This window comes from Jaculus jaculus, chromosome 2, assembly GCF_020740685.1.
Source record: "Jaculus jaculus isolate mJacJac1 chromosome 2, mJacJac1.mat.Y.cur, whole genome shotgun sequence".
Classification (NCBI taxonomy): domain Eukaryota; kingdom Metazoa; phylum Chordata; class Mammalia; order Rodentia; family Dipodidae; genus Jaculus; species Jaculus jaculus.
Window position 1 is genome coordinate 151,726,587 of NC_059103.1, and position 13,924 is coordinate 151,740,510.

The 13,924-nt window shown below is 40.9% G+C and overlaps 1 protein-coding gene and 1 non-coding gene across 5 annotated transcripts in view; one reads left to right on the forward strand and one right to left on the reverse strand.

Annotated features, from left to right (window-relative positions):
* Pag1 (phosphoprotein membrane anchor with glycosphingolipid microdomains 1) overlaps positions 1–13,924 on the reverse strand; it is a 162,248-nt gene that overhangs the window by 31,892 nt on the left and 116,432 nt on the right. The gene's annotated exons all lie outside the window — the stretch shown is intronic.
* On the forward strand, positions 4,812–4,955 carry LOC123459173. Its single transcript, XR_006636076.1, has one exon.

The window sequence follows — 13,924 nt, forward strand, 5'->3', positions numbered from 1 at the left end:
CCCAGGAAAGTTTTAGAATTATATACTGGTAGGAGACTGGGGAGTGGATTCCCAGCAGACTCTCAGAATGCAAGTTGAGATGATACCTTGTGCACTGAGGGGGAGGAACAGAACAAGGGAGCTGAGCACAACAGTTCAAGTCTCATGAATGATGCTGGACATCTCCGGAGATCTCACCATTACTGTCTCTGTGCATGCACTGCCACCACCTCGCAGGGCGCTTGGTGCTGGTATCTCCCTGTCACCACACTTAATGCACTCTACCTCTTCTCAGAGATGACAATTTCATGTCTTTTCTACCCGGGGAACTGACATTCACTGTTCCCTTCCCTACCTTACACTTCTCAAAGGAAGAGGGGCATTATGTAATCTTGGGCCTCCTTCTCTCTGCCCTCTGTGACAGGGGTTTGTCCCACCATGTCCTCATGTCACTCCTTTGGTGCAGGTTTCCTGCTCCAATAGCCCTTCACCTCTGTGTTTATTTATTGGCCCTGTTATTTCATTTGTTTTTACAGTGTATATGTGTTTATATGTGTGTGATGTGTCTGTGGGTACATGTGCACATGTGTGTGCATGTGAATGGAGGCTATGGGCTGATAACATTAGATGTCTTATTCAGTCACTTTTCACCTGAGTTTTCGAAACAGGGTCTCACTGAGTGTAGGGCTTACTGATTTGGCTAGCCTACCTAGCCAGTAAGCTCTACGCATCTGTCTCTGCCTTGTCAGCCCTGGAATTACAGGTGTGTTGCTGCCATGCCCTGCATAAGGCCCCTCTTTTCCATACCTTTCCAAAATTGAAATCATGCAGCAATTCAAATGTCTCTGCAGTTGGCCAGAGTTCCATGAGAGAGGATCTTGGAGCAGACCTATCTATCTGAGCCTCAGTGGTAGCCCTAGTGAGCGGCACATGGTGGACACTTAGACTGTACTTTTTGAATAAACAGTTCAGAGAAGGAAAAGCATCCAGGAGGGTTCTACTGAACAGGTCTTTGAAGGTGGGAAGAGTATGAGTAAGAAGCTCCTTTCTGAGATGGGGAGACGGCGCAGCAGGTAACAGTGCTTGCTACACAACTGTGAGGGCCTGAGATTGTCCAAGTTCAATTCTCTAGCACCCATGCAAAAAGCTGGGTGTGATGGTGCCTGTCTGTAACCCCAGTACTGTGGAAAGCGGAGAATGGATAATCTCACTGATAAAATAGTAGCTTCATGTTGAGTGAGAGACTCCATGCCAAGTAAACAGGTGAAGGAGTGAAAAGACAAAGACAAACACTCTCCTCTGGCCTCTGCACACACATGCAATGAGGTGTGTACATCGGCATGCACAGATGCATATACCACACGCCCCATCACACAAACCCCCCCCCCCCAAGCTCCTCTTTTCAGTCTTCTCTGGGATGCTGACATATGATGGGGATGCAGGGGTCACCGGTATGAAGAAAAGTTCCCAGAAAACACCTTTATCTGCTGCACCTACTACCAGCAAGGCTGAAGAGACTGATAAATCTCCTGTGATCAAGGAGAGATGGAATGTTGCAAGTCAGAGCCAAATTACCTTGAGCTACCTTTAGCCCCTTAATAGCCATTTATTGCCCACCTCTGTGTCTGAACTAACAACCTGGTGACTATCAGGTGATCAGGTGTAATCCCTATTGAAATGTAAGAACAGACCCCAGCTTCCACCAACCCAAGGGCTAAGAGTGTCCTCAGCTTTGCTGTTACCCACCTACCTGATGGTCAGACAATGTATTTGAAAAGGGTATTGATTTATGACTTTCTTTTGTTCTATAACTATAAAACCTTCAGGAAATTGTTAACACGTTGGAACATGAAAGTTGGAGTAATCTAAATCATATTTGGCTCCAGAATAAACTATCTTTTTTTGTTTGTTTGTTTGTTTTTTGTTTTTCGAGGTAGGGTCTCACTCTGGTCCAGGCTGACCTGGAATTAACTCTGTAGTCTCAGGGTGGCCTTGAACTCACGGCGATCCTCCTACCTCTGCCTCCCGAGTGCTGGGATTAAAGGCATGCGCCACCACGCCCGGCCAGAATAAACTATCTTTTATCCCTTTGAGGTGAGAGCTGTGTCTTCTGCATCAACAGTTATGATGCCCTAATGTGGCCCCCAACCCCAAGGACACGCCACTTCCACTTAGGATGCAGCTGGCCAGAGACCTTTGCGCCCAACCTTCTGAAGTTGTCTCCTTAAATGCAGGTTGGTAAGTTCCTTCTGGGGCTCAGACCTCCCTTGACTTGGTTGATGGTCCATTTGTTTATTCTGAGCTGGTTTTAGGATCTTTGTTTTTTGCCATTGTTATTGGATACGTTTTAAATTTGCTTTTAAAATGTTTGTTACTTGTTCTCAAAATCTTTGTTTTAAAGTACCCATTTTGTTTGCTTTGAAAGCATTTTGATTTTGACCATTCAGTTTGATGTTTACATGCAGGTCTTTGAGAACATCATGATTTCTGACTACTCTGGTTTATCTCTGCTAGCATTAAGTATTTTTTCCCTCTCTTACCACTCCTCCCAAGAAAGAGGAAATGTTAGGAAAAAAAAAAAACCCTACTATTTAGTACTCCACATGGCATGAACATTTTTGTTAATTTAACTTGCAAGTATTTGAAAAAAAAAATGGGGGAATCTAACTAACCATAAGTTGGGTTTACATTTCCCACCACGAGGAATATTTAATCCTAAATTTGGGTTCATTTTTATTTTTATTTTTTTGAAATACTAAAGTCCTAGGCAATACTTTTTGTTATAAGAAGAAAATAATAATGTGGGCAGTCTGTCTTAATTAAAATTTTAAAACATCCAAGAAATGACTAAACTGGCAATTTACAAACTAGTCAATAAGAGTTCTAGAACCTATAAATTAAAAGATGTCCAAAATGAGTAAGATAAGAAAATTTGAGAGGTTATATCAGAAGTAAAGATAAATTGTTCAGAATCTGACTATTCTCATTTCCTCTCCTTTGTCTGACCTTGTCTCCTGTTTTCTCCAAGCAAAACAGAATCCCATTTCAAAGGAAAGATTGTTATTTGTAAGATAAAACCTAGGGAATTCCATACTAGATTCAAATCCTCTCTTCTTTTCCTAAGACCCCACACCCATGTTCTCAGCAGGTTTTCATTCTCCCTCTGACCACCCCTTCCTTTGCTTAAAGTTGGTAAAAATTTTCAACTCTGTTTCATATTGGCTTTTCTAGAATTCCATAGATCCTAGATGCAACCAAGTTGAGGCCATAAAACTCTAGGGGAGCTCCTCAGGCTGTTGAAGATGACAATGTGGTGCTGTGTCTCCATCCCCTTGCTGCTGACATTTTGGGGGCTCATAAAAGATCCATCTGAATCACTGTGGGTAAGTCAGTTTAATGAGTGCCACAGGCACTGAAGATAAGAATCTCCCAGACATCTCTACCCTGTTCCTAGGTCAGATGAAGCAGCACATGGCTTTTCTGGGGGACAGCACATAAGGGCTGATCCGCCAGATGTCCTAAGCCACTCTCTTGTCCTTAAGAGAGCACCTGAGACCCAGTGAGGAAACTACTAAAAGCAGCACATTCTGTCTGGATCCTAAACACAAGGAATGGCCACCTCTCCCAAACTTTCCCTGATGTCTTCATTGCTCCTATCTATTTTAGGAAACTGATAACATCAGACAGAGAGATTCCCTAAATGCAGTTCTGCCAGTCTTTCACGAAAACTTAGAGCTAGCTTTTCTCCTTGTGAGCCTGCTCGGCTCTGTTATTTAATCTATATCCTTGCTAGATGATATTATAGAGCTGTCCTAACTTTCAAGACAAGATTAGATACAAGAATAAGGCATTTTCACCTGGTTAAAAAAAAAAAACAAAACTTCTTTCCTTTTATTTTTAGCTCTCAAACAAATGGGAATAATTATCTGCTGTAGATCTGTGTAACAAGCTTCACCTTTGATCTTCTGTGGTATGGAGCCTCACATCTCACAGTGAGAGGATAGAAACTTTTCATTTAATTTTACTTTCTTAAGGTGCACCTAGAATTTGTGTTTGTATCATCTTTGTCCACAATGTTTATATTTTTGTTTTTGTGTGTTTTGTCCAAAAAGTGACAAAATAAAGTTCCAGATATGTAAAACTTGTGGCCACTTTAATTTTTCATTATTTTTGTTTTTGTTTTTAATATATTTTTCGTATACCAACTTAAAAGTATAAGTGTTTGTGATAGTCTATTAAAAGGTTTATGATAAGTACATATTCTTAATTTTAAGTATTTTTAGCTTCTTAAAACCTATAAAATGTTATCATTAGATTTATAGAATATTCATTAAACCTTATGTGCTATTTGTTTGGGTGATATAATATTCATTGGAATCTAAAGTTTATGCTATAGAGATTATTGGATACATAGATTTTGATTATTTCCTTTTGAACAAAATTTACAATTCTATTTAATTTTCAGTGGTCAGAGAAATTAAGACATCAAAATACTTCTAAATAGTATATACTATAGGTCCTTTATTTAGATTGATTACAATTTCTTTTTGAGGATTGATATACAAGTGCCAAATATAAATTCTTGCCTTTAATGTGCTTGTTGGGAATTTTTAAATTTCTTTTTCTTAGCAGAGATTACAGAAATGCAATCCCAGAAAACAATGTTATTCAGAATCTGGGTAGACCTATTTGCATGTAATAATGGTGGCCATGCTGTTAAGTTTGCAATTAATATCTTAAAATTTTTTAAAATGAATGTAAACTTATAGTTGAGACTTTAACATGCAAAAATTATTGCTTGCCTTTCTATTTTCTCCTTCAAAAGTGTTTTTGATGGAAGCTGCAGGAACCAACCTTGTGGACAAATGAGAAAATACTCTTGTCTACAGAAGGCAGCGATTCCTCATAAATATGGAGATCTCTGTCTGACTTAGTTAGGACACCTGGCTAAGTTTGATCGTTCCCCTCCATACAGCTTGTAAAGCTATAACTTTGGATAGTGATTTTCTGTCCTTTTGTTCAATTATCTCTGCTGATTAAGTGTGTACTTAATTTATTTTAATAAAGTAACCAAATGCAATCATTTTTAAAAAAAAAGTGTTTTTGAGGCTTTAAAATTTTTTATCAATGGTAAAAGTCATTTTAAAGGTTCTATTTTTAAAGATCTAAAATTTCTGATTTATTTTTATTAAGTCATATATTTTTTTCTTTTATTTATTTATTTATTTATTTATTTATTTATTTATTTATTTGAGAGCGACAGACACAGAGAGAAAGACAGATAGAGGGAGAGAGAGAGAGAATGGGCGCGCCAGGGCTTCCAGCCTCTGCAAACGAACTCCAGATGCGTGCGCCCCCTTGTGCATCTGGCTAACGTGGGACCTGGGGAACCGAGCCTTGAACCGGGGTCCTTAGGCTTCACAGGCAAGCGCTTAACCGCTAAGCCATCTCCCCAGCCCAGTCATATATTTTTAAGATAAGATTTAAAATTAAAGATTAAAACAACAGCCAGACCGATATTTAAAATAGCAGCTAACAATGATAGGTCCAAATAAAAACTACAAAATCTTTGGTTTTTGTTTAGTCTTATCTCTCCATGTGTGGTCCATATGTAATGTCAAATTAACTTACAAGTAAATGGTCATATCGATAAAGACTGTTAAGTTAATCTAAATGTCCTTTTAGAAGTAATATAGTTAAAAATTTAAAGTTATACAAATCTTAATCAGGATTTCATTTGCTATGTCCTTGCCTTAATTCAAATTATACAGTCTTTGTTTTGCTTAGATTGGCTCTCATGACACAAGCCTCTGCCATAACACAATTGCTCCCATTTGGAGAATTGCAAAAAGGAATGTTTCATTTAGACCTGAAATCCAGAAATTGAGAAAATGACTTATTTGTGCTTTCTGTTTCCTTGAACAATTAACATACTTAAGTAAATAATATATCTGCCTACAGAGTTTTATGGATTAACCACTGAAAAAATGTTTTAGGCTGGAGAGATGGCTTAACAGTTAAGGTGCTTGCCTATAAACCCTAACAACTTGAGTTTGATTTCCCAGTGCCCACAAAAAGCCAGATGCACAAGGTGATGCATGTATCTAGAGTTTGTTTACAGCTTCTGTCTGTTTATCTTCTCTCTCTGCTAACAAACAAATAAAATTAAAAATAAAAGGGTTTTATTTTATTTATTTGGTTGGTTGTTTGTTTTTTCGAGGTAGGGTCTCCCTCTAGCCCAGACTGACCTGGAATTCACTATGTAGTCTCAGAGTGGCGTTGAACTCACAGTGATCCCCCTATTTCTGCCTCCCGAGTGCTGGGATTAAAGGCATGTGCCACCCACCATGCCTGGCTTAAAAGGGTTTTAAAACAGAGATGCCAAAAATGTTATATTGCTTTGGTTGCCTTTGATAACAGTTTTCTTTTTTGTTTTTTTGAGGCAGGGTCTCGCTCTAGCTCAGCCTGACCTGGAATTCAGGTGTGGCTTCTAACTCATGGTGATCCTCCTACCTCTGCCTCCCAAATGCTGGGATTAAAGTCGTGTGCCACCACGCCCAGCGATAAAAGTTTTCTTTTTACATGGCAAAACTGGAAAGGAAAAGCCAGTCCCTCCTATCCAGAGAACTAGTTTTAGAGATACAAAGGAAATAATAATATATTTCTAGATTTCAAATGTTAAATAAAATGTCTAGATCAAAAGCTATTAAGTTCCTTATGTTTAAAGAAATAAAGGTTATTAAATTTTACAATCCAAGATTCAAATTTTGCTTTTAGTAATGGTTAAAAATTCCTAATTCTGTTTTCCACAACAGATTTCTTAGGTATCATCATGCTTTTATTAATGTACACTAATTGGTTTACAAACAAAGTTTTAAATTTATATGTTTTCCATTAAAATAAGCTTTTATTTTGTTTGCTAAATAACATGTACTTGTACACTTATAACAAGGTTTCTTAAATATTCTGTTTTTACCTGTGTTTGTAAAAGTAGCTTACAAGGATTTGATGTTTCATCCTTATTAATGAAGCCTCTAATAACCTATAGTTAAATTACATCTACATTCTACGTTTATATGCTTTTCCACTTAGAAAAAGCTTTATTTATGAAATTTAAAACTTATTTTTTAAAAAAAATTTTTTTTTATTTATTTGAGAGCGACAGACACAGAGAGAAAGACAGATAGAGGGAGAGAGAGAGAATGGGCGCGCCAGGGCTTCCAGCCTCTGCAAACGAACTCCAGACGCGTGCGCCCCCTTGTGCATCTGGCTAACGTGGAACCTGGGGAACCGAGCCTCGAACCAGGGTCCTTAGGCTTCACAGGCAAGCGCTTAACCGCTAAGCCATCTCTCCAGCCCTTAAAACTTATTTTAATAAATAGAAATTTAAATTAGTTTATAAATTTGAGCTATTATTACCTTTTATTATGCTTTTTTAAAAAAAATTAATCCTCAAGAATACTGGTTAAAAATGTCTACTTACATCATCTGCTGCCTTAAGTTAGGCCAGACTCATCCTTCATTGTATTTAACTTTAGCGTTTCCCATTATATGTCAGATGAACATGTTATTTCAAACACAGAGGACAGACAAAAAAATTAAGTATACCTGGATCATGATGGCTGATAGATTTAATATGATCCAAGTGTTTCTTCCTCAATGGCTTTAGCAGCAACTCCTCTCTCCTGAAGATGGTTTCCTGCCTACTACTCAGCCTCATCTTTAGCTATGTAGGACATATTAAATAATATATTTGGCCTTTGCAAGCACAAAAAATGTAATGCTTGGCCAACAGGGGGAACTATGAACCAAAGTTCCCAGAAAACAGCTGTATCTACTACACCCACCTTCAGCAAGGCTGAATGGACTGATAAAACTGGGATCACCAAGAGATGGAATGTTGCAAGTCAGAGCCCAACTACCTTGGGCTACCTTTAGCCCCTTAATAGCCATTGATTGCCCACCTCTGTGTCTGAACTAGCATCCTGGTGACTGTCAGTTGATCAGGTGTAATCCTTTTTGAAATGCAAGAACAGACCCCAGCTTCCACCAACCCAAGGGCTAAGAGTGTCCTTGGTAGCCTGGACTAGAGTGAGACCCTACCTTGAAAGTGTCCTCAGATACCATCTGAGGCCCATGGTGGAGCTTTTCCAGCGCATTGCTGTAACCCACCTCCCTGGTGGTTAGCTAATATATTTGAAAAGGGTATTGACTTAACACATTGGAACATGGAATTTGGGGTAAACTAAATTTGTGTTTCCAGGCCATGGTCACTCAGATTTGGCTCCAGAATAAACTATCTCAGATCCCCTTTGAGGTGAAAGCTGTGTCTTTTGCGTGGACACATCTTGTTGCTGGCCACCTGGCTGCCAGGCAGGCTATTTGCATACTGCTCCTGAACACATCCTCAGTGAGCTGCCTTCATCCAGGCCCCCCCCCCCCCCCCCAGGCCCTGAGGAGGAAGATACCAAAGCGGCTGTAACTCAGGCTTGAGGTGAAAATCACCGGAAAAGCTAGATGAGTACATGGAGCACGACAGGCACTTGCCCTCCGTCCGAGCCTTTGAAATGGGTGTTACTGAATCTTACGGATGAGGAAAGTGGAGGTCAAATTGGGTGTCTTGTCTAGGGGTCACACAGCTGCTGGTCTCCTACTCTGCATGTGAAGTGGCCACTGAACTGTATGTTCTACCCAGTGCCCCCATATCTGCCAGGTGGGATGGCAGTAGATGAGAGGACCAGGGAACATCACCATCTACCCACTGCCCAAGATTGCTTCCTTCCATCATGATCAGGGTGGTCACTACTTATTCCTGCCGTGCATTGATCACCGTCAGTCTTTCCACAGGAGCCAGAATGCTATGCAGAGCTCGTTGGGTAGCTACCCTGTGATGGATGTAGCGTCCACACGCAGGAGGCTTCCAGAGATGAGCTGTTCACAGTCACACTCAGCTAAGCAATGCATTGCTCCCCCTTCATTTAACTTCTGAGGCTCCTTGACTAAGCCTTTCCCCATAATAGTAAGAAACAAAAACAAACTTTGGCTTTGCTAAGGGAGGGTCAGAAATAGACTCTTGGATGTAAATGCCTCTCTGTCAAACTTTCCTCTCCTTCATGGCTCAGGATACTCAAAGAGCAGATTCATTTGAGCATCATTTGGATGGGACTAATTACAAGTGTGCCACCCTGTCACATCTCAATAGCTTTTCCAAAGTTCTCCCAACTGTACAGTCCCCAAGCCTGCACATCCAAAGATCCTTGTTCTGGGAAAAGGCAGCCATCAGGACTGCAGAAACAGAACCTAGGAACTGCTGACCATTGAAGTCATGAATCAGGGACATGGAAAGAGGTGTTCTGTTTGTAACTCTCTTTGTGTGACAACAATTAGGTGCCATAATGCTAAATATTCACACATTATAGGACTGAAGGACTTGATGACTTACTAGTTAACTCAGGAGGTGAAAAATACTTAGAATTAAGTTCCTAAATCAGAGAGATGTTTTTGGCCACAAATTAAAAATTTAAAAAACCCAACACGTTATGGTTGAATTTAGTCACGTGAAATTAGAAGAGCTGCAAGCCCCTTCACTTCTGCCGTATCACATTTGAGACAGCATGCCGTCACAGTCCCTGCAGCTCGGGTCTCGCAGCATGGCAGCCGGCGCTCTGAGGAATCCTCGCAGCTGCACTCCCTTGGACTGATGTGGTCTCAAGCTGAGAACTGTCCTCAATGTGTCGGGTGAAATCCAAAGGCAGACTTTGCATGTTCACAGGGTGGAAAGGCCCACCTCCCACACACGTGTGCTCTCCCAGCAGGGACGGCTGGCCTCTGAGGATGGGCTAGGTTCCAAGGACAGGCGGTGTCAGCACAGAAAGGGAGAAAGCTGCCTCCACTTTCTAGTTAAGAACAAAGCGTAAAATGCAGACTCCTGGGAGAGGGACACAAACATTGCAGATTACACTAAGGCATACATAAGTAGTTACTGCCCAAGCCACCTGGTGAAGAAAATGGAGGAGCAAGAGGAGGAGGAGAGAGAGGAGGCGAAGGGCTGAGGCTGGGGCACAGGGGCACTGCATACTTAAAGAAGCAAGATACAGAGGGAAAAAGAAGAAGAAAGATACAGAGGAATAGAGTTGGGGGCTTTTCAGTCATGCCTATGGCTGGCCTTACAGGGAACTGGGAGAAGAACGACGTATGGATGCATGCATGCATGTGTTTATACATTTCAGTACTTTGATTTCCTTCTCTTCCTTGGCCTCATGTGGAGAAGATAAAACTAGCCACAGAGGTAGAAGAGCCAGCACAGTGACACACCTGTGGACAGCCTGCTACAGTCCCACCTGACAACATGATTCTCAACGATCAGAAGCTTTTGTGTCTTTGGAAAAAGGTCTGTAGCAGTTTACTTTCCTGTTTCTGAGACAAAACACCTGACCAGAAGCAGCTTATGGAGGGAAAAGGTTTATTTTGGTTTTCAGTTTTTTAGGGGAAGTTGGTTGGGAAAGCATGGCAAGAGTAGCCAACAGGGTGTTACATCTTGTCATATAGCCTGGAAGAGGACCCTCGTACCCATGAGCTGGGCTGGCATATAGAATTCCAAGGCCCACAAGTCTGTATAACACACCTTCTCCAGCAAGGCTCCACTTCCCAAAGGCTCCACCAGGTATGGATTATACATAGGGCTTAATCACAAATGCATGAGGTTATGGTGAGCATTTTATTTCCAACCCCCCCACAAGGTCTTTCTTTGTTCAGCTCAAAGGCTGCTCATACCTTGGGGAGCAGAAGTCTTTAGATACAAAAGGAGCCATGGAGGAAGCTAGAAGGTCTCAAGTAAAAACAAGACTGTGGACAGAATAATGTATCACTTCTGAGCAGAGTGTTGTGTCAGCCTATGTGGATGAGTCCCTGAGGCCCTACCTAATAATCTGCATGGATTTGTACCAAAGTGTATGGCCTGTAGATCCCTCAATGGACACTCAGACCCACCTCTGTTGGCCTATGGGTTTCATGTGACTCCCTTCCTAGGCAAAAATTCCCTCCAGAATCCCAGTCTCCTCCATCTTTTCCCAGTCCTGCTTTGTAACCCATAAGACATTTATGAAATTGTTGATGTCATACCTGATCCTCAGATCCTCTATGCAGACTAAGATCAGGGACCAGCAATCTGCATTTTAAAATGCATACTTAATTCGAGATGAAAAACTCTTTAAATCACACTGCCTCTGAGTCCTGTGCTATCCAGTTGGAAATGTGTTACTAGCCTCTCATTTCCACCGAGCAGCAGAAGTGCTCCTAACACTGCCCATATCACAGGTTCTGCAGGCATCTCACTGTGTTTGAGGGTGTGAGGTGCAGCCTGACTTTTTCCTGCCCAAGCTGACATGATGGCTCCCATTCCAAAATTTGTCCAGAGATGGCAAGAAGGATGGGGATACAACTTCACATACATACAAACTCAAGCAAATTCTGAAGGCGGCTGTCTCCTAGTCTAGATAAAACCACTGATACATATGCTGGGTATCTGCCATCCTCACAGTCGCTCATCTTATCAGACCTCTAGAAGTTCAAAACTACTTAACACTGCATTAGGTAGGGGGCTCATTGTGGAGGGCGAGAGGGTTTGTGGGAATATGGTTTCTACATGCAGTATTGTTTTGTGGGTTCATTTTACAAAAGGAAAAAAATCTAATCCCATCGTGGGTCCCATGAGAAGAGAGAGGGAAGCTCTGAGGAGTCCACAGGAGATTCCAGAGGCCAACTGTGCTCTGTACAAAGACATGTAACTAATGTGATTATCAGACCTAATGAACCGAAGCAAATCCAATTTTGAACATCTTCATAGCTAATGAAAATCACGTCTTTCCCCTCAAGATTTTCAGGTTTCTGTTTATAAATCATGGATAAAATGGAGGTGATGAGTTAAGGCTGTGTTTACAACCAGTGTTAGAGAGTAATGTAGGGACTTTCATGTTCTCAATGTCACAGCTGTTGCCAAGTAGAAGGATTTTACATGGAACTTTCATTATATGTCACAGTGTTAATGATGTTTTGGGAAAGAACCTAGAATGCATGTATTAAACTGAAAAATTTTAAAGACACTCCTTTACCCTTACGGAGTTTAAAGGACTTTGTAGCTGGGCAGTTAATATGGTTACTCTACTCACAATTTCTGCTTTCTTTGGAAAGAGTGAAAAATTCTTCAGTTTTGTACAATGAAATCTGATATCAAAATATGGCTCTGACACGTCTGCTCTCACCATTCTATGCTATGTTTACACTCCTTTTCTGGAAGGGACATTTTAAAGGCATTACATTAAGAGGAAGGGAGTGACAGATGGTGACATGGAAAGCTTCCCAGATTGGGAGAGTCATATCCTAAGATGTGTTACAGTAACCTCAGGAAAATGGTGCTGATCACATCTTTCCAGAGTGTCAGATTCAGTCATTTCTGATTACTAATGTAATAATAAAGAAAATGAGTATTATTAGAACACAGGTTTTTAATAAAGAATTTGAAAAGCAAATATGGTTAACTCACAGCAGATTTGAGGAATTCTCTTCTCTGCCATCAAAGCTATCTACATGTGGGTCTGCTTATGCTAAGAACACAGACTGCAATGTGAGTGGTGCCTCCTAGAAGTGGGAGGTGGGACTGGAGAGCTATGCTGGTGGCTCTGGTAACACACCCTGTAAGAAACACAGTACAGCGATTTGAACTGAGAAGGTCATTGTGGACTTAATTCTTATGAACATATTACAAGAAAACTTGTAGAAAAGTGTATTTAAAAAGTTGTACAAAAGTAGGTTTTCAGTCCCAGTGAAAACTCTAGGAGCCAGGTGTGGTGGTGTAGTCTCTACTCTCAACACTGAGAGGCTGAAGCCATGAAAGAATTACTTCTGCCCAGTGCTTCAGGAACAGCTTAGACAGTACAGTGAGACCCCATCTCAAAAAGAAAACAAAGGGGCTGGAGAGATGGCTTAGTGGTTAAGCAGTTGCCTGTGAAGCCTAAGGAGCCTGGTTCGAGGCTTGACTCCCCAGGACCCACGTTAGCCAGATGCACAGGGGGGTGCACGCATCTGGAGTTCGTTTGCAGTGGCTGGAGGCCCTGGTGTGCCCATTCTTTCTCTCTCTGCCTCTTTCTCTCTGTCTGTCTGTCACTCTCAAATAAATTAATAAATAAATTTTAAAAAAATAGAAAAAGAAAACAAAGGGCTGTAGAGATTGCTTAGTGGTTAAGGCGCTTGCCTGTGAAGTGTAAGGACCCAGGTTCCATTTCCCAGGACCCACTTAAACCAGATACTCAAGGTGGTGCATATGTCTGGAGTTGTTTGCAGTGTCTCTTAGAGGCCCCGGTGTGCCTATATTCTCTCTCTCCTCTCTATTTGCCTCTTTCTCTCTCTTAAATGATAAAAATAAGTAAAATATTATAAAAAACTCAAAAACTAGAACAAAAGAGCTCACCTATGAAAATCAACTTAATTATGCATACTTAGTAATCCTACAGGGAAAGGATGTTCATAGTTATCATTTTAACTCAGTAGGCTAAATAATAAAAGTTGTGGCTTTATTCCAGTTACATTTGTAAAATAACACATTATTGAACCTTAAGAATGACTCAGGATTTTCCCATTTCTTAGGTCTTTCTCCAGACTGTTTAAATCTTGCTTCCTGGTAAATTGCATTTTATACTCTATTAGGCGCAGGAAGATTCTAGGTAAACTACCAATAACCATGGACACATTCTTCTGTCCCCGAGAACATAAAGCAGGGCAGGGCAACTGTGTACCCACATCGTCCTGACTTGAGTGTCTGATTCTGTAGCTGGGATCCATGTAGGGCACCAAGGCACGTCAGAATGCCTTCCACATTATTAATATACTCAGAAGGATCGTATGAGAACACCATGGCTATCTGACTTAAAAGGATAGGTTGAGTGATCAC